This window comes from Sminthopsis crassicaudata, chromosome 1 (genome assembly GCF_048593235.1).
Source record: "Sminthopsis crassicaudata isolate SCR6 chromosome 1, ASM4859323v1, whole genome shotgun sequence".
In the NCBI taxonomy this organism is placed as follows: Eukaryota; Metazoa; Chordata; class Mammalia; order Dasyuromorphia; family Dasyuridae; genus Sminthopsis; species Sminthopsis crassicaudata.
The window spans coordinates 359,531,395-359,553,726 of record NC_133617.1 but is presented as its reverse complement, the minus strand read 5'-3'; positions in this window follow the sequence as shown (position 1 = coordinate 359,553,726).

Genomic DNA, 22,332 nt, shown 5'->3' with positions numbered 1-22,332 from the left:
GCCAGACCTTTTTTAAACATGCTGCTATGTAAGCATCCTTCATGCATTCTTTAGTTGCAAGGTACTTTTGTTGTTGTTTCCATCCTATAGAAAATCTTTATATTTAATGCTATCAAATGTCAACTTGTCAGATTAGACCAAATATTTTCCTATCATGAACTTTTTGAATCCTGATTCTGTCATCCAATGTATTAGCCACCCCTAAAAGATCTAAGTCATCTGCAAATTTGATAGATATGTCATCTATATCTTTATATTTAGTCACTGAAAAAGATGTTGCATAATGTGAGGTTAAGAAACTGAGTACTTCTTGCCAAATTGACATTGATTCCTCAATGTCTGACCATTTTAGTCTGACCATATAACTACTTCTGGACACATTTAAATGTATTATCATCTAGCTGATATTTCTAGAATTTTCTTTCTCAAAAAATAGCATGAGGGACTATATAAAATATTTTATTAAAAATCTAGTTAAGCTATATTTATAGTATTCTTCTAATTGCCAAGTTTAGCAGGGCTTTTAAAAACAGAAGTAAAATAAGTGAGGTTTAAGTTTGTCTTAATAAAGTCATGATAGTTCTTTCTGATTACTGCTTCCTTTCACTAACTTTTTTTAAAAACACATACCAGATTTTTTCTCAAGAACTGGTATTGAAGCTGATTGGTATATTTAACCTTTTGTCCAACTTTTAATAGTGCATTAAGACTTGAAATATACTAGACATTGTATTCTTTTTTTTTTCCTTTTCAGGAAATCTCACACACACACATACACACACACACACACACACACACACACACACACACACACACATATATTATTTTATTCTTCTACACCCTTCCCTTTCTACCTCTTTTTTTACATAAAGTTCAGAATTGACTTTTCTTTAAATGATTTTAAAGAATAAATTATATAGCTAATGAATAGAATAACTTTTTTTCCTCCCTTTTAAGATAGACATGTGGATAAGGGGAGGGTAATTAAATCCTCTGCCTCTTAGAATTACACTTTCAAGTTCAGAAAACAAATCATGATAATGACAGTGGCAATGATGACAATGAAAATAATCTTATGGTCCAACTGGGAAAATGACACTAGGAAGTCCAAACACATAGCAGACTCATTTTTATCCTCTATTCTTTTTTCTTTCTTTTTCTTTTCTCTTTTTTCCTCTTTCTGTTCTATTTTGTTTACGTGTTTTCCTATTGGGTTTAAATTTATGTTTTTAACTTACCCATATGTCATTTACATAGTATACTTACAACTGTTTGAATATTGCTAATGCCACATTCCCAGATATTAGAACTTTATTGAACATTTTACCTGATTAAGATATCAGTATCTTCAAATTAACCTTGACATTGCTTGGGTGACCAACAGTATACCCTTGATATCTATAAAAAGGGAATATGTAAGCTACATAATAAAGCAATATCCATATTTAATCATCTCAACCTTGAAATGTTACACTGAAAAATATTCAAAATCACAGGTCTCTATACGCTATATATAGCAGGGTTTCCAGGATCCACTTTCCCCTCTCTAATGCTTGCCCTTAAATTAAAAAGAAGAAGAAAAAAATTAAAGGAAATAAGAGTCATTACAACTCACATTGAAATGTGTAGTGTCTCACAACACATATGTAACCCATGTAAAATGACTTTCCTTCACAGTGATGGGGGATAGAACTGGCATATTGCTAATCAATTTATAGTAAACAAGAAGTGTATTTTAATCTCAACTAGGAACTTGGTGATTCCAAGAAAGGCACTGATCTTAAATGGCAGAGTTGGTTTTCCTTTGTGTGAAGAATCTTTCAAATAAGAGTACTTGAATGTTTGAAGGTATTATCACTTTGATGTTTCAAAGCCTCAATTATTCAAGTACTGCAGAGCTGAGCATTGTCTGCCTGCCAATGTCACATTTAAAAAGCTCTGATGTGTAAGGTGTCATGTTCTGTTCAAAGTCTTGTGATTGAAATTAAGAGAAAAATCCTTTCATATAAGCAACTGCTGAAGCTCTCGAAGGCTACAACTTGGAGCTGAAAGCCTATATTCATTAAGTGCTTTCTTGCAAATTGAATATATTGTCAATGGGTAGACAGTTTTGGAGGTTGGAAGTTCAGCTTATATTCTTTGGATGGGGAAAACTTTTGATATCCCTGATTGAGGTTGCTTATAGTATCAAGAGACTGATTCAGTCAGTGATGTATGTGACAACTTAGCTGTGAAGATTGAATGAATATTTTATCTTATCCATCATCTGTCCATGCTGCAAGGGCATTTCAACATATGGCAAAAATTATGCTGTCCTCCTCCCAGATACATCAGAAGGTGTTTCCTGAAGGTACCTTGTATAAATACTCAGCCTTCTACCTTTATAATAAGTTGTTTCTTTAGTGAAGATTTTGTGATGAATCTTTAAAATTCATTGGTTCATAGAGCAAAGAGGCAGACTAATACAGCAGAAAGAATACTGACTTTAGTATCAGATGGTCAGTCTCTATATGACCTTAGGCAAAATCTCCTTAACCTCTGTGGATGAAATGAGGAGTTTGGAAGAAATGGCCTGTGATATTCCAGCTAGGAATTTATGAACCAAAGATCCTAAGTTCACCAAAATAATTTCCCTCCCTTCTACTTTTCAATGCTCACCTGATTACCTCAATATGGCACCCTGGGATTTTCCCTTTTATGGGGATGTCCCAACTTCAAAAAATATTGTCTTTAGAGTGTCCTGAGATCTTTGAGTAATTGACATTTTGTGCTGTTGTTTAAAAATGAAAAAAAGCACTTTTAGTTAAGATTGCGTTTATCTGATGACCAGAAGCAGTTGTTTTTAAGTTTGATTTATTCATTTATTTAAAACTTAAATACAGAGTAAGAAAAGAAAAAAAAAACATATAATTCAAAGAGCAGAATATAAAAGAGAATTAAAAATATAAAGCAATAAATTTCTTCTTCAAGAAAGCACATAAAATAAATTCTAGATATTGTGCTCAGAGCTGTCCATCTTTTCTTTGCATACTTTTAATTTTCTATTTAACACAGATATATCCATATCCATATCCATATCCATATCCATATCTATTTAATCTATTTATCTTCTGTCTGTCTATACACACATCTATACATATACAGATAAATATAAATGTATACATGTATACATACATGTATACACAGTAATGAACATATATACATACACAAGAACATATATATAGTTATCTATAATCATATATATATATATATAAATTCATACGCATCTATATAAGAGCATATTATTCTTGTTTTTCCTCTATATCTCTTAGGTGGATAATGTCTTCCTTCATAAGTCCAAGGATTTCCATATATTTCTAACTCCATTAACTCATTATTTCCTATAGCACAGCAATATTACAGCCTGATATCATCTAGTTATTTTAAATATTCTAAAACAACATTGATTAATGTGGCTGACATATAGTATAGTTTCCCTATTTTGTTTCTTTTGATTATATCTATTTTACCTTTCACATTGTCTGAAATCACAATTAATACCCCTGCTTTTTTATGTGATAAATTTTGCTCCTAATCTTTATTTTATATTTGTGTATATTGCTTATTTCCTATCCCTCCCGACTCTTCTACTTTACTTCTATCCACTATTTTGCCCTTATTATTTAACTTAACTCCCTTTTAAGTATCCTTCTCTTATCATTTGCCTCTCCCTTTCGCTGTGTCCTTTTATATATGTCTTCTTTTATATACATATATATAAATATATATATATATACATATTATATATATGTATATATATACATATGTATATATATACATATTACATAATATGTATATATATATATATATATATATACACATACATATATATATATATAAACACACACACACATGTGTGTGTGTTGTTCCCTCTTTACCCCATTCCTATTAATTTACATACCTTATCCCATTTTCTATTCCTTTCTAAATGTATATGTTATTCTCACTTTAGCCTATATCTGATATGGGTGTTGTTTCCTCTAAAGATTCTTCTCTTATCATTTTCCCCCTCCCTATCCCATTTTTCTAGACAGTTTTGCTATTTAGAATCACAGCTACTTAGAATATACAGTTGTACCCCAATTTTTTTTTCAAACCACCCAGTGACTAATAACAATCTTAGACTTGAAGTTTACATTTCCATGTATAAAAAGTAAACAATCTGTCCTTATTGAGTTTCTTGTGAATAATTTTTCATGTTTACCTTATATTTCTCTTGGATATTCATATGTAAAATTTTCTGTTAAGTTCAGGGCTTTAAAAAAATCCTGAATGTCTGGCAATTCATTGGATGTTCTGTTTTCTTTATTCAATATTATGCTTAACTTTGTTGCATATGCTATTTTTTGTTGCAACCCCAATCTTTGTGCTGTTAAATATATCATATTCCAAGATCTGTTGCTTTTTTATGTAGTTATTACTAGGATTTTTGTAATTCTAATTATATTTGAATTGCTGTTGTTTTTCTTTTCTTGTTTTTTGTAATATTTTCTTCTTGAGCTGGCGATTTCACAATTCGGCTATGATATTCTTATAGGTTTTCCTTATAGGATCTCTTTCAGTTGGTTATTGGTAGATTTTTTATTTCTACTTTCTTTTCCTATAACACTTTAAGAAAATGTTCTTTAATTATTTTTTATTGTATCAAGCTCCTTTTTTATTATAGCTTTCAGGTAGCCTGATTACTCTTATGGTTTTTCTTCTTGATCCATTTTCCTAATTCATTGTTTTTCTTATAAGATGTTTCACATTCTGTTAATTTTTTTTCATTCTTTATATTTTATTTTGTTAATTCTTGGTCTCTTATAGTTTCATTGGCTTCCCCTTGCCCCTTTTCATTTTCCAGGAGTCATTTTTTTCCTGAAGATTCTATCTCCTTTTCCAGTTAGTTAACTTTCTTTTCATAATCTTGTTTTTTTGGAGGTTGTTTCTATTTATTTTTTTATTTCTCCTCAATGTATTCATGTTACTTTTAAAGTTCTATTAATTCTTTTGGGACATGTAAGTATTTGTCATTAGAATCTGGGGCAGAAGATTTTGTTGCTTCAGGATTCTTATCTGAACATAAACCCTAATCTTCTCCATTCCCATTACAGCTTCTTGTGGTTTGGTTCTTTCTCTTTTGCTTGCTCCTTGTTTTTGAATTTATTTAAAGCAGCTTGTTTTTGCAGTCCCCTCTAGTCCTGAGGTATGTATGGTGCTTCTGGTCTCAGATCTGCCTTTAATCTGAGCTCTTACCTGGAACCTAAACCAGTATCTCAGCCTTTCATGGCTTCCAACAACCAGAAGAGTCCTTACTCCATTGTTTTTGTGCTCAAAGGCATATTCTAATTCCTCCTGTTCCAGTGCCACTCTTAGGCAGTCCTTATCAGCAGAAGCTCTCCCTCTTGTTCCCCAACTCAGATGTCCAACTCCCCACACTGTTTAAGAGGTGTTCATAAATTCTTAAGACTGGGGCTGAGGTTACCTCCGAACACAACTAGCCCTAGGGTTCACTAATTGCTATTTCAGTGGAACTGGCCTAGGAATATTTACACCTCACAAGGGCCAAACCTTTTCCCTGGGGTTTTTCTTTGAATCTTCTCTGGTGGTTCTGTATCAACTCTTGTTTATTTTTACTATTCTAAGTTTTCCCTAAGGTGCTATTTTGTCTTGAAAATCTGTAGAGCCTAGAATTTTCTTAGCTATTCGTCCATCTTCCCAGAATCCTTTTTGCTTCTGAGTTTTAAGGAAAATAATGTCAAACGCTGCAGAGAGTTTAGGGCATTATTAATACTGAGAAAAAGCTACTAGATTTTGGAATTAAGAAATCAGGAGAAACTTGAGAAGTGTGGTTACAATTCAATAAGATCATAAACTATGTTATTGGGACCTTAGAAAAGAGCACAAGAAGAGAAAATGTGGAGAGTAAATGTTGATTCTTTTCTCAAGGCAAAGAATGGATGGGGAATAGCTTGTAGAAATGGTAGGCTCAAAAAGAATGTTTTGTTGTTGTTTAGGATAATAGCAGGCTATTTGTAGGCAGCAATGAAGGAGGCAATAGATAGGGAGAATTATGTGGGAATTATTATGCAAGTAATGTACAAGGCAAGAAAAAAACAGTTGGAAAGAAGGGTGAATGTAAAGGGACTGGCCTTGCAAAGGAGAACAATTAACACTTCATCTGAATTTAGAGTGAAAAAGAAAATAATACGGCAAGATAAGTGAAGGCTGTGCATGTCTGTATGAATATGTATGTGTGTCATATATATATGCAAACAAAATTTGCAAACATATATATTCCTATATTAGCACATTTATGTGACCTTGATAAAGCATTGCTTTAATTGCATATATAATTTTCAATATATATGGTGCATTGCATATACAATCACATATACCACAATATAGCTTTCTCACTCTTTCTGTTATGTTTGCTTGCATTTTATTTTCTTTCCCATTTTTTTATGTTTCTTCCTTCTTGATCCTATTTTTCTTGTACAGCAAGATATCTATAAATATGTATACATATATTGGATTTAACATATATTTTAACATATTTAACATGTATTGGACTACCTGCCATCTAGGGGAGAGGATGCAGGGAAGGAGGGGAAAATTTGGAACAGAAAGCTTTGCAAGGGACAGTGTTGAAAAATTACCCATGCATATGTTTTGTAAATAAAAATATTTAATAAAAAATAAATAAATAGATTCAGCTATTTAATAGCTGTGGGATTACGGGCAAATCATTTAATCCTGTTTGTCTCAGTTACTCATGTAAAATGAGCTGGAGAAGGAAATTAAATCACTCCAGTATTTTTGTCCACACAACCTCAAATGGGGTCAAGAAGAGGTGATTATAACTGAATAATAACAATAAATGTTATATATACACATGCATATCTGTATGTATACAGGGTAAATATTGCATATATTTCCTTACTGTTTCTGCTTATTTCACTCTATTGCATAATGTAATTATTCCCATGCTTCTCTGAATTCCTCATATTTTCATCTTAAGATTCCATTGCATTCACATACAAGTATGTGTTTACCCATCCTCACATAGATTTCTCCCCCAAAAAATAACCCTTAAGAATAGAGAAAGAAAGAAAAGTGTACTTCAGGCTGTATTCAGGCACAATCAGTTCTTTCTCTGTATATGGATAGTATTTTTTCATCATAAGTCCTTCAGTGTAGTATTGAATCATTGTATTACAAAAATAGCAAAATCATTCACATCTGATCATCCCACAATTTTGATACTGCCACATACACAGTATAGTTTACTTTAGTTCAGCTTATGGGGATTTTCCAGTTTGTTTGTTTGTTTGTTTGTTTGTTTTTCTGATGGCATCCTGCTCATAATTTCTCATAGAATGATAATATCTTTCATAATCACATACAGCAATTTATACAGCCATTACCCAAATGATAGGCATTCCCTCAACTTCCAATTCTTTGCCCTTAGAAAAGAGTTGATATAAATATTTTTATACATATAGTTTTTCTTTTCCTTTAAAAAAATATATCTTTTTGTGATTCATGCCTAGTAGTGATAGTGTCAGGTCAAAGATTTTATCTTTTGATCATTTATCAATTGGGGAATGGCTCTTTTTTTAAAAATTAAATTGGACTCCATTCCTTACACATTTGAGAAATGAGACTTCATCAGAAACATTTGCTTTAAAAGACTTTTCATAGTTATTAGCGCTAACTGTATTTTCTCCTCTTTTTATTCTATACTTTCTTTCCTTTCACCCTCTTCCTCCTCAGAAATGTTTTGCTTCTGACCAAACAAACCCTCCTCCAATGTGTCTTCCCTTCTATCACCCTACTGTCTTCTTTATCCCCTTCTGCAAAGGGCCAGAACTGAGCAGATGCACTTAATGTAAGATAACCTAGCACTTGAGGCTAATTACCAATTGGACAATTCTCTATTAACATATGCATGGAGGATGACCCTACTCAACTCTGTGCTGGCTCCATCTATGGGTGTGGACATAATAAGGGGAGAGAGCTCATAGGGTGGAGTAGGACTAGCAGAATCATTCTTTGGCAGTGGAGAGAAAGGAGGTGTGGAGATTTCTATTTCTAATCCCCTGACAGCCACTCCAAAACACCAAGAAGACTTTGTTTATCCTGACTCTGGATGATTCTAAAATATCCAGGATACTAATGCAGTCACAATACCCTTCCCCTTCTACTTTCCTGTAGTATAAGATAAATTTATTTACTCATATTGAATGTGCATTTAAATTGCTCTTTGAGCCTAGTCTGATGAAGGTAAAGTCCACTCATGATCCTTCACCTCTCCCTCTTCCCTCTCATTTCTAAAGGTTTTTTCCTCACTTTTTTATGACAGTTAATTTATACCATTCCACCTTTCCCCTTTCTCCAAGTACATTCTCCATCACCCCTTGATTTTATTTTCTTGTTTACATATTATCCATTCATATTCAACTCATATTTGTGCCCTTTGTCCACATATACACCTTCTAACAGCCATAATAATGTAAAAGTTCTTATAAATTACAAGTATATTCTTTCCATTAGGAGTATAAACAGATAAAACTTCTTAAGTCCTTTATGGATTCTTTCTTATACTTCCTGTAAGTCCTGTATTTGAAAATCAAATTTTCTACTCAGCTCTGGTCTTTTCATCACAAATACTTGAAAATTTTCTATTTCATTAATATTCAATTTTTATCTGAAAGAATATATTCAGTTTCCTGAGTATGTGATTCTTAGGTCCATATTCCAAACCCTCCTATCCTTCAACGTAGAAGCTGTTAAAACTGTACTATCCTGCCTGGGACTCCACTAAATTTGAATTGTTTCTTAATGGATGCTTGCAAGTGGGAGTTTCGAAATTTGGCTATAACATTCCTGGGAGTTTTCATTCTGGAATATCTTACAGGATGTGATTGGTGAATTCTTTTCATTTATATTTTTACCTTCTGATTCTAGAATATTATCACAGTTCTCCTTGATAGTTTCTTGAAAGATAATATCCAGATTCTTTTTTTTTTTTTTTTTTTTTTTTTTGATCATGGCTTTCAGGTAGATCAATAGCTTTAAAGTATCTTTCCTGAATCTATTTTTTTTGTTTTTTTCCAATTGTTCTATCTTTTAAATTTTTTTTGTATCTTCATTTCTAATAAAGTCATTAGTTTCCATTTATTTTATATTAATTTGTAAGTAATTATTTGAGCTTTTGTGCCTCCTTTACCATCTGGCCAATTTTCTTCTTAAGGATTCTCCTCATTAGCTTTTTGTATTTCCTTTTGCTCCACTCAATTCTCTTCCCATTTTTTCCTCTATCTCTCTTTTCCAAATTTTTTTTCAGCTCTTTCATGGCTTGAGACGAATTCTTATTTTTTGAAGGCTTTTGGTACAGGAGATTTGACTTTATCACCTTCTAAATGTGTATTTTGATCTTCTTTTGTTACCAGAGTAGCTTTCTATGGTCAGAATGTTTTTTTGTGTTGTTGTTGTTGTTGTTGTCTGCTTATTTTCTAAAGTTACTATATGACTTTTTAACTCTTTGTTAAAGTAAGGCCCTGTTTTCTGGGTGGAGGACACAATGTCTCAAGCTTCAGGGGTTCTATTTTCTTCTGAATCTATTTTCAGAGATTCTCCTAGGAACCTGTACTGAGAGCCAGCACTGCTACTCAGATCTGAGTGTGGGCAAACCAACAGAGCACCACTACTTTATGGGATATAGTGAAATGCCCCTCCAAATTATCTTGGGGCTAGCTGTTTCTGCCTCCTCTCCTCACCCTCCCCTTGTTTTGAGATCTCCAGAAGCTCTACTTTCTCTGCTGCTACCTCAACCTGCTACTTATGTTGATTCAGTGGGTCCCAAAATCTGATCCTGATTTGGGGGTACCCCTAACCTACTCACGTGCCAAACCTTTGCAGCTGAATTTCTTTCTTTTTTAAATTAATTTTATAATTATAAAATTTTTTGACAGTACATATGCATGAGTAATTTTTATAACATTATCCCTTGTATTCATTTTTCCAAATTTTCCCCTCCCTCTATTCCCCCCCTAGATGACAGGCAATCCCATACATTTTACATGTGTTACAGTATAACCTGGGTACAATACATGTGTGTAAATCAAATTTACTTGTTGCACGTTAAAAATTGGATTCCAAAGGTATAAGTAACCTGGGTAGATAGACAGTAGTGCTAACAGTTTACATTCAAATTCCCAGTGTTCCTTCTCTTGGTGTAGTTGTTTCTGTCCATCATTGATCAACTGGAAGTGAGTTGGATCTTCTTTATGTTGAAGATATCCACTTCCATCAGAATATATCTTCATATAGTATTGTTGTTGAAGTGCATAGTGATCTTCTGGTTCTGCTCATTTCACTCAACATCAGTTGATGTAAGTCTCTCCAAGCCTCTCTGTATTCCTCCTGCTGGTCATTTCTTACAGAACAATAATATTCCATAACCTTCATATACCATAATTTACCCAACCATTCTCCAATTGATGGACATCCATTCATCTTCCAGTTTCTATCCACTACAAAAAGAGCTGCCACAAACATTTTGGCACATACAGGTCCCTTTCCGTTCTTTAGTATTTCTTTGGGATATAAGCCCAAAAGCAGCAATGCTGGATCAAAGGGTATGCACAGTTTGATAACTTTTTGGGCATAGTTCCAAATTGCTCACCAGAGTGGCTGGATTCTTTCACAACTCCACCAACAATGCATCAGTGTCCCAGTTTTCCCACATCCCCTCCAACATTCATCATTATTTGTTCCTGTCATCTTAGCCAATCTGACAGGTGTGTAGTGGTATCTCAGAGTTGTCTTAATTTGCATTTCTCTGATCAGTAGTGATTTGGAACACTCTTTCATATGAGTGGATATAGTTTCAATTTCATCATCTGAGAATTTTCTGTTCATATCCTTTGACCATTTATAAATTGGAGAATGGTTTGATTTCTTATAAATTAGGGTCATTTCTCTATATATTTTGGAAATGAGACCTTTGTCAGAACCTTTAACTGTAAAAATATTTTCCCATTTTGTTACTTCCCTTCTAATCTTGTTTGCATTAGTTTTGTTTAATAAAGTCAGATTTAAATAATTGGAAAGATATTTAGTGCTCTTGGATAGGTCAAGCAAATATAATTAAGATGACAATACTCCCTAAACTAATCTATTTATTTAGTGCTATAACAATCAGACTCCCAAGAAACTATTTTAATGACCTAGAAAAAATAACAACAGAATTCATATGGAACAACAAAAGGTCAAGAATTTCCAGGGAAGTAATGAAAAAAAAAAAATGAAGGTGGTCTAGCTGTACCTGATCTAGAACTATATTATAAAGCAACAGTCACCAAAACCATTTGGTATTGGCTAAGAAATAGACTAGTTGATCAGTGGCATAGGTTAAGTTCACAGGGCAAGATAGTGAATAAAAATAGCAATCTAATCTTTGACAAACCCAAAGATCCCAAATTTTGGGATAAGAATTCATTATTTGACAAAAACTGCTGGGAAAACTGGAAATTTGTATGGCAGAAACTAGGCATGGACCACATTTAACACCACATACTAAGATAAGATCAAAATGGGTCCAAGATTTAGGCATAAAGAACAAAATCATAAATAAATTGGAGGAACATGGGATGGTTACATCTCGGACTTGTGGAGGAGGAAGGAGTTTGTGTCCAAGGGAGAACTAGAGACCATTATTGATCACAAAATAGAAAATTTTGATTACACCAAATTAAAAAGTTTCTGCACAAATAAAATTAATCCAAACAAGATTAGAAGGGAAGTAACTAATTGGGAAAACATTTTTACAGTTAAAGGTTCTGATAAAGGCCTCATCTCCAAAATATACCGAGAACTGACTTTAATTTATAAGAAATCAAGCCATTCTCCAATTAATAAATGATCAAAGGATATGAACATACAGTTTTCAGATGATGACATTAAACTATTTCCACTCATATGAAAGAGTGTCCCAAATCACTATTGATCAGATAAATGCAAATTGAGACAACTCTGAGATATCATTACACACCAGTCAGATTGGCTAAGATGACAGGAACTAATAATGATGAATGTTGGAGGGGATGTGGGAAAACTGGGACACTGATACATTGTTGGTGGAGTTGTGAAAGAATCCAACCATTCTGGAGAGCAACCTGGAACTATGCCCAAAAAGTTATCAAAATGTGCATACCCTTTGACCCAGCCATACTACTACTGGGCTTATATCCCAAGGAAAACTAAAGAAGGGAAAGGGACCTGTATGTGCCAAAATATTTGTGGCAGCCCTTTTCATAGCGGCTAGAAGCTGGAAGATGAATGGATGTCCATCAATTGGAGAATGGTTGGGTAAATTATGGTATATGAAGATTATGGAATATTATTGCTCTGTAAGAAATGACCAGCAGGAGGAATACAGAGAGGCTTGGAGAGACTTACATCAACTGATGCTGAGTGAAACGAGCAGAACTAGGGGATCATTATACACTTCAGCAATGATACTGTATGAGGATGTATTCTGATGGAAGTGGATATGTACTATCAAAGAAAATGCTATAATTATAAAAATTAATAAAAAAGAAAAAATGCATTAGTTTGTACAGAAACTTTTTAGTTTGATGTAATCAAAATCTATTTTGTGATCAATAATGATCTCTAGTTCTCCTCTGGTCATAAATTCCTTCCTCCTCCACAGGTCTGAGACGTAGACTATTCTCTGTTCCTCTAATCTATTTATGATCTCCCTCTTTATGCCTAAATCATGAACCCATTTTGATCTTATTTTGGTATATGGTGTTAAGTGTGGATCCATATGTAATTTCTGCCATGCTAATTTCCAGGTTTCCCAACAGTTTTTTTTTCAAATAATGAATTTTTATCCCAAATGTTGGTATCTTTGTGTTTTTCAAACACTAGATTGCTATAGTTGTACCCTTTTATGCCCTTTGTACCTAATCTGTTCCACTGATCGACTGGTCTATTTCTTAGCCAATACCAAATGGTTTTGGTGACTGCTGCTATATAATATAGCTTTGGATCAGGTACACCTAGACCACCTTCATCTTACTTTTTTTTTCATTAATTCCCTTGAAATTCTCGACCTTTTATTCTTCCATGTGAATTTTGTTGTTATTTTTTCTAGGTCATTAAAATAGTTTCTTGAGAGTCTGATTGGTATAGAACTAAATAGTTAGATTAGTTTAGGGAGTATTGTCATCTTTATTATATTCGCTCAGCCTATCCAAGAATTATTTTTGTGGCAAGTGTTTTGTAATTTTGCTCATATAATTCCTGACTTTTCTTTGGTAGATGGATTCCCACATATTTTATACTCTTGACATTTGTTTTGAATAGAATTTCTCTTTGTATCTCTTGGTATTGCATTTTGTTGGTGATGTATAAAAATTGCAGCTGAATTTCTTTGGTCTCTTTAGCCTGAAAGGTCTGGAGATCCCACTACTGCTGCTGATTCAGAGGCCCACAGCCTGTTAGCTCTGTGGCACCTGGCTTTGATGGCACCTGATTTACAATTGTGCTCTGCCCTCCCCATCCCCCATGCAATAGACCCCTCCTGCTGACCTTCCAAACCACCTTCAGCTAGAAAATTGTCCTGCTCCACCTTTTTGAGTGTTCTTACACTCTAAAAAATTTAGAGTATTTGGAGGCACCTGGGAAGGAATTCAGGAGAGCCCCTACCTGTATTTCAACATTTGGCTTTGCCTCCCATTTCATAATTTTATCATTTTCCTCCGATAGTATATTTGAAGATGAATTTAGATTATTAGTCCTATTATTCTGACATTTAAAATTTTATTGTATGTTATTGAATGTCTAGTTATAGAACTTTTTGCTCTGGATCAATGTATCAGTATTGATATTTAATGAAGTTTAGTTTCCTTTCCTTGTTTATCATTTTTATTTGAAAACAAGGAAGGTGCTAGATATGGTGCTACATGCCTGTAATCTTCACTGTGCCTGGCTGCTGAGACCAAACTCCTTAATTCTGAGTGCATTAGAGTGAGAGCTCTATAGGTGTTCATACTAAGTTTAGCACTTACTTGATCATATTTAGGGATCATGGAGAGGACATAAACTATACCTGAAAGTCCCAAATCATACATCATAGCACTTAGTTTAAAAATTCAAAGTATATTCCCAATCAAATTTCTTACAGTTGTCTTCTGCATGACTGGTTAGATCATGTCTGAAGTCAATCCAATTTAGTCATTAAGAATAAGATGTTTACATCAACTTTTCTTTATCCCTTTTATATCTCTGGCTTTTTTGTTTATTCATTCTTAAAATAAGAAGTTGATGTTCTAAAGAACCCTAGGAAAACTTGATTTTGAATAACAATCACTAATATATAGATGCAAATATACATAGATGTGTGTATAATTTTACCCATACATGTACATACAGAAATATACATAATATATGCATATACATGCATGCATGGATGTGTGTGTGTGTGTGTGTGTGTGTGTGTGGCATTAAAATCCTTGCTTCCTGGCTGTGGAAATACAAATAAAAAATAGGTCTTAGTTTTTCTGCACATTAGTTCTTCTAATTCATGTCTTCATATCCCTAGTCAACCATTTTAAGCTCAACTGGATATATGAAGGTAGATTTAAATTTCCCCTAAAAATTTCAAAAATAGGACTTAAGATATTTATCTTTCATTTTATTTCCTCTAGGGGAAAAATAATTTTTGTTTAATTAAAAAAGCTGCAGGTCACCATAAGTTTTTAATTATTTCAGCTGTAAGTTTAAAAATGTTTTAAAAAAGATCGAGGGAAGTTAGAGGAGAAAGTCTAGTGCCAACTAGTAAGCTAAAGTGCCTTTAATTTTCCTGGTTTATTAAAACCTATTCAAGTCTTTGATGGTCTATGAAATCATGGCATCCCATCAATTATGATCTCAAAAGATTTCTGAAACATTTTTTAAGCGAGAAGTAAGTAAATTATGGGTTTGTCTTTTAAAATGTGTTTTATTATGTCATTACTTCAAATAATGTCAGTAACTCAGTACCAGTTTGAATGGTTATGGAACATTTGTAATTCAAGGGGGTGTGATTATCATTGTATATTCTGGTATAAAAAAAGACTTTAGCCAGATTACTTTTTATCGGCTCATGAATTTAGATGCAGTTCCTTTAGCTCCATAATGCAGCTGTCTAGGGGCAGATATATGCAACTCTCCAGATTGGCTGCCATTGAAGACTTGTATTATGAAACTTGATAGTGTAGGATGAGAAGAAATTTCTGACTCAGGATGTGGGAAGCAATCTATAACAAACAAACAAACAACTCTATAAGACAGACAGACAGAAACAGAAAACAGACAACATGCAGAAGTGGAAAGATACTGACAGGTAGATAGATAGGAAGACAGAGATTAACTTACTGAGAAACAAAGAGAGAGACAGAGAGAGGAAAAGAGAGAGACAGACAGACAGACAGGCAGAGAGAAAGACAGAAACAGAGACACAGAGACAGACAAAACCAGAGAGAGAGGCACAGACACAGAGAGACACAGAGATAGAGAGAGAGAGAGAGAAAGACATAGGACAGAGGACAGAATGTCATTTCATACAGCTTTTTCTCTGATAACAGAAATACTAATATAGTATAGGATAAGAAATTGGGATAGGATAGGATTAGAATAGAAGAACCTTCCCCTACCTCCTAGAAGTAACAAAATCAAGTTGGCCCTCTAAGAGGAATTATTCACTTCGCTGCCACATTCATTCTCTCCATTTAATGTGACTCTATTAGCCATGCTTGCCATCAGCAGTTTTTGGACCATCAGGTGATTAAAAGTGATGCATTATGTTTTATTTAGTATACACTTACCACAAAACTCCCTAAATTCTCAAGGCTGAACATACAAACTCTGTGCTCTTGCAAAAGTCAGTCATTGAGGAAAAAATTGTCAATCTCATACATGAGGAATTGAGCCAGAATAAGACAAAGCATTTGTGTGCCTAAGGCAAGGTTTTCACATCGAATGCCCTGCAACCCCATGACCCTTCTTCTCTCACCTCTTGCCATCCAGATTTACTGCACACTGAACATTTTGAGCTCTTCCTGAAGGTTTTAGGTCTGCTCTACAGAAAATGAAAAAGGATTATTTTCTAGGACTCTGTAATTTTCACTCTTAATAATATTTTAAAATATTGCTTGTATACTGGACTCAATTAAGACTCAATTTAAGTGCTACCTAATTTGCTAATATCTAATTCCAAGTTCTAGTTCTAGAATATAATTCGTGTTAGTTAAAGCTTTCAGAATGATGAATAATAAGCTTCTCTAAGGTAAAAAGTGTCCAATATCATTTTGGTCTCTAATTTGGTAATGGACTTTAGTCCTTTGTTTATTGCAGAAGTGTGGGATTCAGGACAATAATCTGGGAGTGAAGTGAAATATGACAAGTAGAGAGAAATAAAATATAATAAATCTCTAGTTTTTGGAGCTAGAAAAGGTAGCAATTTATAATCTAGGTTATAGATAGAAAAAGAAAAAATATCAATAAAACATTTCTTTGTTTCGCATAATTCATGAGCCTTCTATCTTTCCTGTTCTTTTGTTTATCATTTCAGATAATAAACTCTTTTTGTCTCCCCTTGAAGGACTTGCTATGACTATGATTTTAAAGTCAATTTAAATTAATGGTACCTTTTTTCCTAAAGTTTTCTATATTTTCATCTTACTTATTAATGGTGAAATAAAAAAATTTGTATTTATTAAAATAATTTGGGGCATTATAAAATAATATAAATTTATAAAAATAAAATATAAAATAGAGGAGATATATAATTAGGGGTACACAATCTTCCAAAATTTAGGCTTAATATCACCTAATTTTCACTTTCTATCTGACAAACCTGAAGCCTAGAGAGAGAAAAATAGTTTTATGAAGGTCATATAAAGGGTAAGTAATTAAATCAGGATTTGCATCCTGGACCCCCCAATTCCAAATTCAGAGATGTTTATGTCCTCCCAAATTGCTTCATTCGTTTTAATTTTCATGCAAACTCCTAAGGATGGCTTTTTTCTTAAGGAACTGCAAGTAGCAATGTCAAAGCAAGTTTTCCATTCTTACCACTTCTCCTTGCTGTAAAATAAACTTTTATAAACTAATTTTGAGGCACAGATTTACCTGCTGTTACATGGTTACATGGTCTACCTATTATCAATAAGTCTCATAATCAGGATCCAGTGCACCCTAAAAGTCTTCTCTATTATTCTTAATTTGGAAAAGTTCAATCCCAAAATGATGGCTTGGTTTGAGGGAGTTTCTGTCATTGACTGTGGAGTTTATTTTTGTCTTAATCTGGGACAGATTTCTTGAGGCTTAAAGGAGTTCTCTGCTGCTTCTTTAAGGAAAATCACCAGCAGATCAAGTTCCCTGCAGTTCCACTCCCTGGTGGCCTGCTGCCTCCTGCTGATCTGCTAACTAATTTTTAGAGCCCAAGTTGATGACAGCAAGCATCCACCAGTCTCCTGCCGTGATTGGCACTAGGCATCAATCACAATGCTGACATGGAATGAGGAGGAGGGCTTCATTCGACAGCAGATCTGGCAGAGTGAGACAGAAACATTTCAGATGGTCTAACTGATGAATGTCAGGCCCAAAGATTTAACACAATAACAGTTCAACCCCAACATGCATCATTCATTTCATGCCATTATCATGTGCCCAATTCTCTCAAATTTATTGATATGCTACTGATAATCCAAATATAAATGATATGACATGACTGAAATGAGAGAATGAAACTTTAAACAATACTAACAAAAGAAAATAAATCTATTCAATTTTTTGACATTCATTTTTTTTTTAATTTTGATTTGCAAATTCTCTCCCTTTCTTCTTCACCAATTCTTCTAATTGAAAAGGCAAATAATTCAATGCAGGTTATATGTGTATTTTCATGAAAAACATTTCAAGACTAGACAGGATATAAAAGAAAATATAGACAAAAAAGCTAAAAAAAAAACCCAAATAGTTTAAAAATACACTTCAATCTGTATGCACATGCAGTCAGTTTTTTGTTTTTTTTTTCCCCCCCCTCTGGTAGCATTTATTATCTTAAGTCCTTGAAGTGTTGCCTTGGATTTTTGTATTTTAGAGAATAGCTAAATAATTCACAGCTGATCATTTTACAATATTACTGTTACTATGTATAGTACATTTCCTTTGCATCAACTCATGGAAGTCTTTCAAGGTTTTTCTGAAAACACTCTGATCATCAATTCTTATACATAATACTATTCTATCATAATCACACAAAACAATTTGTTTATCCATTTCCCAAGTAATGGGCATTCCCTCAATTCCTAATTCTTTGCCCCCAAAAAAGCATTGTTATAAATGTTTTTTACATATATAGGTGGTTTTCCTTTTTTTTAAATTTCTTTCCAAATACAGAAATATTAATAATATTAGTAGTTCATTGTATATATGTGATTTTTGCCCTTTGGGTATATCTCCAAATTGCTTTACAGAGTGGTTGAATCATGTAGCACCATCCTCAACAGTGTGTTGATGTCTAATTTTTCAGCATTAATCATTTATTGTTTCTGTCCTATTAGCCAATTTAGTAGATATGTAGTAGTTCTACAGAATTGTTTTAATTTGCATTTTTTCCAATTAATAATGGGCTAGGAAATTTTTTTCACATGGTTATAACTAATTTTGATTACTTAATCTGGAAACTATTCATATCTTTTGGTCATTTATCAATTGGGGGAGAGGGTTCTTCTTTTTCTAAGTTTGACTCAGTTCTTTACATGTTTGAGAAATGAGGCCTTTATCAAGAAAACATAAAAAAGTTGCTTCAATATTTTTTTCAATTACTGTTGTTCACTATATTTCTTTCAATCCTATTCCTCTCCTTTATTCTATTCTCTTTCCTTCTACCATATGCTTCCTTAAAAGTATTTTCCTTGTCACTAATCCCTACCCCAATCTTCCCTCCCTGATGGAGGTGATAGCAACACCTCCCTCCCTACCTCCACTTCTCTTATCCTCCTCCCTACTTTCTTGTAGTGTGAAATAGATTTCTATAACCAATTGATTGTGTATGGTATTCCCTCTAAGCCAATTTTGTAAAAAACTAAGGTTCACTTACTCCCCTTTAACTTTGTCCTTACTACTCTACTGTTAAAGTTTTTTCTTGTCTATATTTTGAGTTTATTTCACTCTGCCTCCCCCTTTCTTTTTTTTTCCCTCAGTACATTCCTCTCTTACACATTAACTTTTTATAATTATTATTAGATGGTATCATTTCATATTGAGCTCACTTCCAATGACATCTGATTACATATACTCCTTCTAATAGCTCCAATAATGAGAAAATTCTTATGAATTAAAAGTACCATTTTCCCCTATAGGAATGTCAGCAGTTTAACCTTGTTAAGTCCCTTATGATTTCCCTTTTCTGTTGACTTTTTTCTGCTTCTCGAGTCTTTTATTTAAAAATCAAATTTCCCATTATGTTGGGATCTTCAAAATACTTAAATGTCAATAATTTTACTGAATATCCTTTAAAAAAAAAAAGCTCTGAAGGATTATATTTTGTTTTACTGAATAGATAATTTTTATTTATAATCTTAACTTCTCTGTCCTATGAAATATTTTAAGCCCTCCAGCCCTTTTATATAGGCAATATCTAAATCTTGTGTTATCCTGATTGTGGCTCCACTACACTTGCTTGAATTGTTTCTTTCTAGATGTTTGAAATAGTTTCTTCTTGACCTAGGAGTTCCAGAATTTGGCTGTAATATTCCTGGGAGTTTTCATTTTGGTTTCTTTTTTAGGAGGTGATAGGTAGATTTTTTTCAATTTCCATTTTACCCTTTGATTCTAGAATATCAGCAAATTGTCCTTGATAAATTCTTGAAAGAGGATATCTAGGTTGTTTTCTGATCACATCTTTCAGAAAGATAAATATTTCTTTTGGATCTATTTTCCAGGTCAGTTGTTTCTCCAAAGAGTTATTTCATCTTATCTTCTACTTTTTTCATTCTTTTGGTTTTGTTTAGTTTCTTGATATTTCATGGAATCATTTGCTTCCATTTGCTCAATTCTAATTTTAAGGAATTATTTTCTCTAATAACTTTTGTATCTCCATTTCCATTTGTCCTATTTTATTTTTAAGGATTTTATTTTCCTTCAATGAAGAGTTTTTGTGCTTTTTTTTTTTTTCCATTTAGCCAATTCTCCTTTGTAAGATATTCTTCTCCTCATTGGCTTTTTACATTTCCTTCACCATTGGCCTAATCTTTTTTTAAAGTTTTATTTTCTTCGAACATTATTTAATTATCTTCATTATCAAGCTGTTGACTAATTTTTCATGATTTTCTTCCATTATTCTCATTTTTCTTCCCAATTTTTCCTCCATCTGTCTTCCTAAATTTTCTAAATCTTTTATGAACCCTTTCATGGCCTGAGACCAATTCATATGTTTTTTTCAAAGCATTGGCTATAGGTGTTTTGACTTTTTATCTTATTGAGCATGTATCTTGATCTTCCTTGTCACTATAGGGCGAGGCTTCCACGATTGAGGATGTATTATTCCAGACTTTAGAGATTTTGCTTCTATGTTTTCAGAGACACTTCTGGAACCTTTGAGTTTTCTTTTCTTTCAAGATGGTAGAAATCTCCTCCAAGGTTTGGATTGGTGTTTACTATTCTCCTGGCCTGTGCTCTGATCTGTGAACAACCACAAGCACTCTTTTCTGTTCTGGAATTGTAAGGAGGACCCTAACTTTATTGTGGCCATAGTATGCTAGTGCTCTTCTTCACCCCAGGCTGCTGCAACCCAGATCTGTCTATGAGCAAATCCATGAGCCTTCCTCAGTGCTAGCAAAGACACCTCTTTAGTCTTCTGATTAGTTCTTCAAATCCTTAACTTTTATGAAATTAAATCTTTAAACATCAACTGCTGCTGATGATTTGGTGGGTTTCAAGTCCTGCTCCCACATTGTAGGGGATGACACTCTGCAGGATGGTCTATTCCACTTTCATCCTGGTTTAACAGATATTTCCTGCAGTCCTTCTAAATTGCCTTGGGCTGGAAATATTTTTCTGCTCTTTTTGTGTGATCTGCTGCTCTAGAATTTGTTTAGAATCATTATTTACATGTTTTTTGAAGGTTTGAGTGGGTGAGCTTAGGGGAAGAGTCTATTTAAGAAGAAAAGATTGATTTTGTTTTTCCTAAAAGGAAACTATTCTTTTTGATTCTTAAAAATGAATCTAAACATTATAGAAAGGATAGAATTTTCCCTCTGAAGGTGACCGACATGATAGACATTTAGGGAGAAAATAGGGAAGAATCTAGCTGTTTCATGTTATTCACAGAGAACACCCTTGTAACTGATGGAACTCTGAATTTTTATCTGAAAATCTTGAATGTTATATAGACATAACAAATCTGTCCATTGAAGGTCATGGCTGCCTGACAAAATAATTTCAAATTTATAACTATCAAACCACTGGGCCTTACCAAAAATTCCAATCCCAGCAAAGAGGAAAATGATCAATTCAAGTCTGAAAAGCAATGGAAAAAAGTAATGTCTTCTAGTAATTGTATTTTAGTGGTTACATAGTAGGGGGAAAACAAAGTAATGGGATCACATAAGGAAGAGACTCAATATAAGGAAAATGATTTCAAGCTACCAAGGACATTGTGCTGTTTTATATTCCCTTATTTGTTCATAGGATTAAAGATTAAGAAATGAAAGAGACCATAAATGACTTCTGGTCTAAATACTTTATTTTACAAATGAGGGAACTGAAGTTGTATAATATTAAATATTCTGGTACAAATTTATGATCTTTTCATTGCTTCTTTTCCTTTGCAGCCCCCTCTGTATTGCTCTCTTCTTACCTACTCTGTGTGTCTCCTAGACATAATTTGCCTCAATTGGATGCTCTCCGATATCCTTTTGTTGACCCAAGAACAAGTCATTATTAAAAAAAAAAAAAAATTAAAGTAGTAAAAGAAGTAAAAATAAACCTCCAAAGAAAATGGTCTAGTTATTTTTTTTAAATCTGATAATATTACCTTGAATAATACGGCAGTAATGCTTAGCCACCAATTAAATTTAATAAATGAACCCCCTGTTCTATTTAGCAAAAGTCTGGATAAACTTCCTTGTGAGGCCCCATTATCTTGCTTCATGATTATAAAATTTAGAGGTAGCGATCTTCTCATGCAACTCCTTCATCCTACACATGAAAGCACTTAGGCAGGCTCCAAAAGAAAAAAAATACACA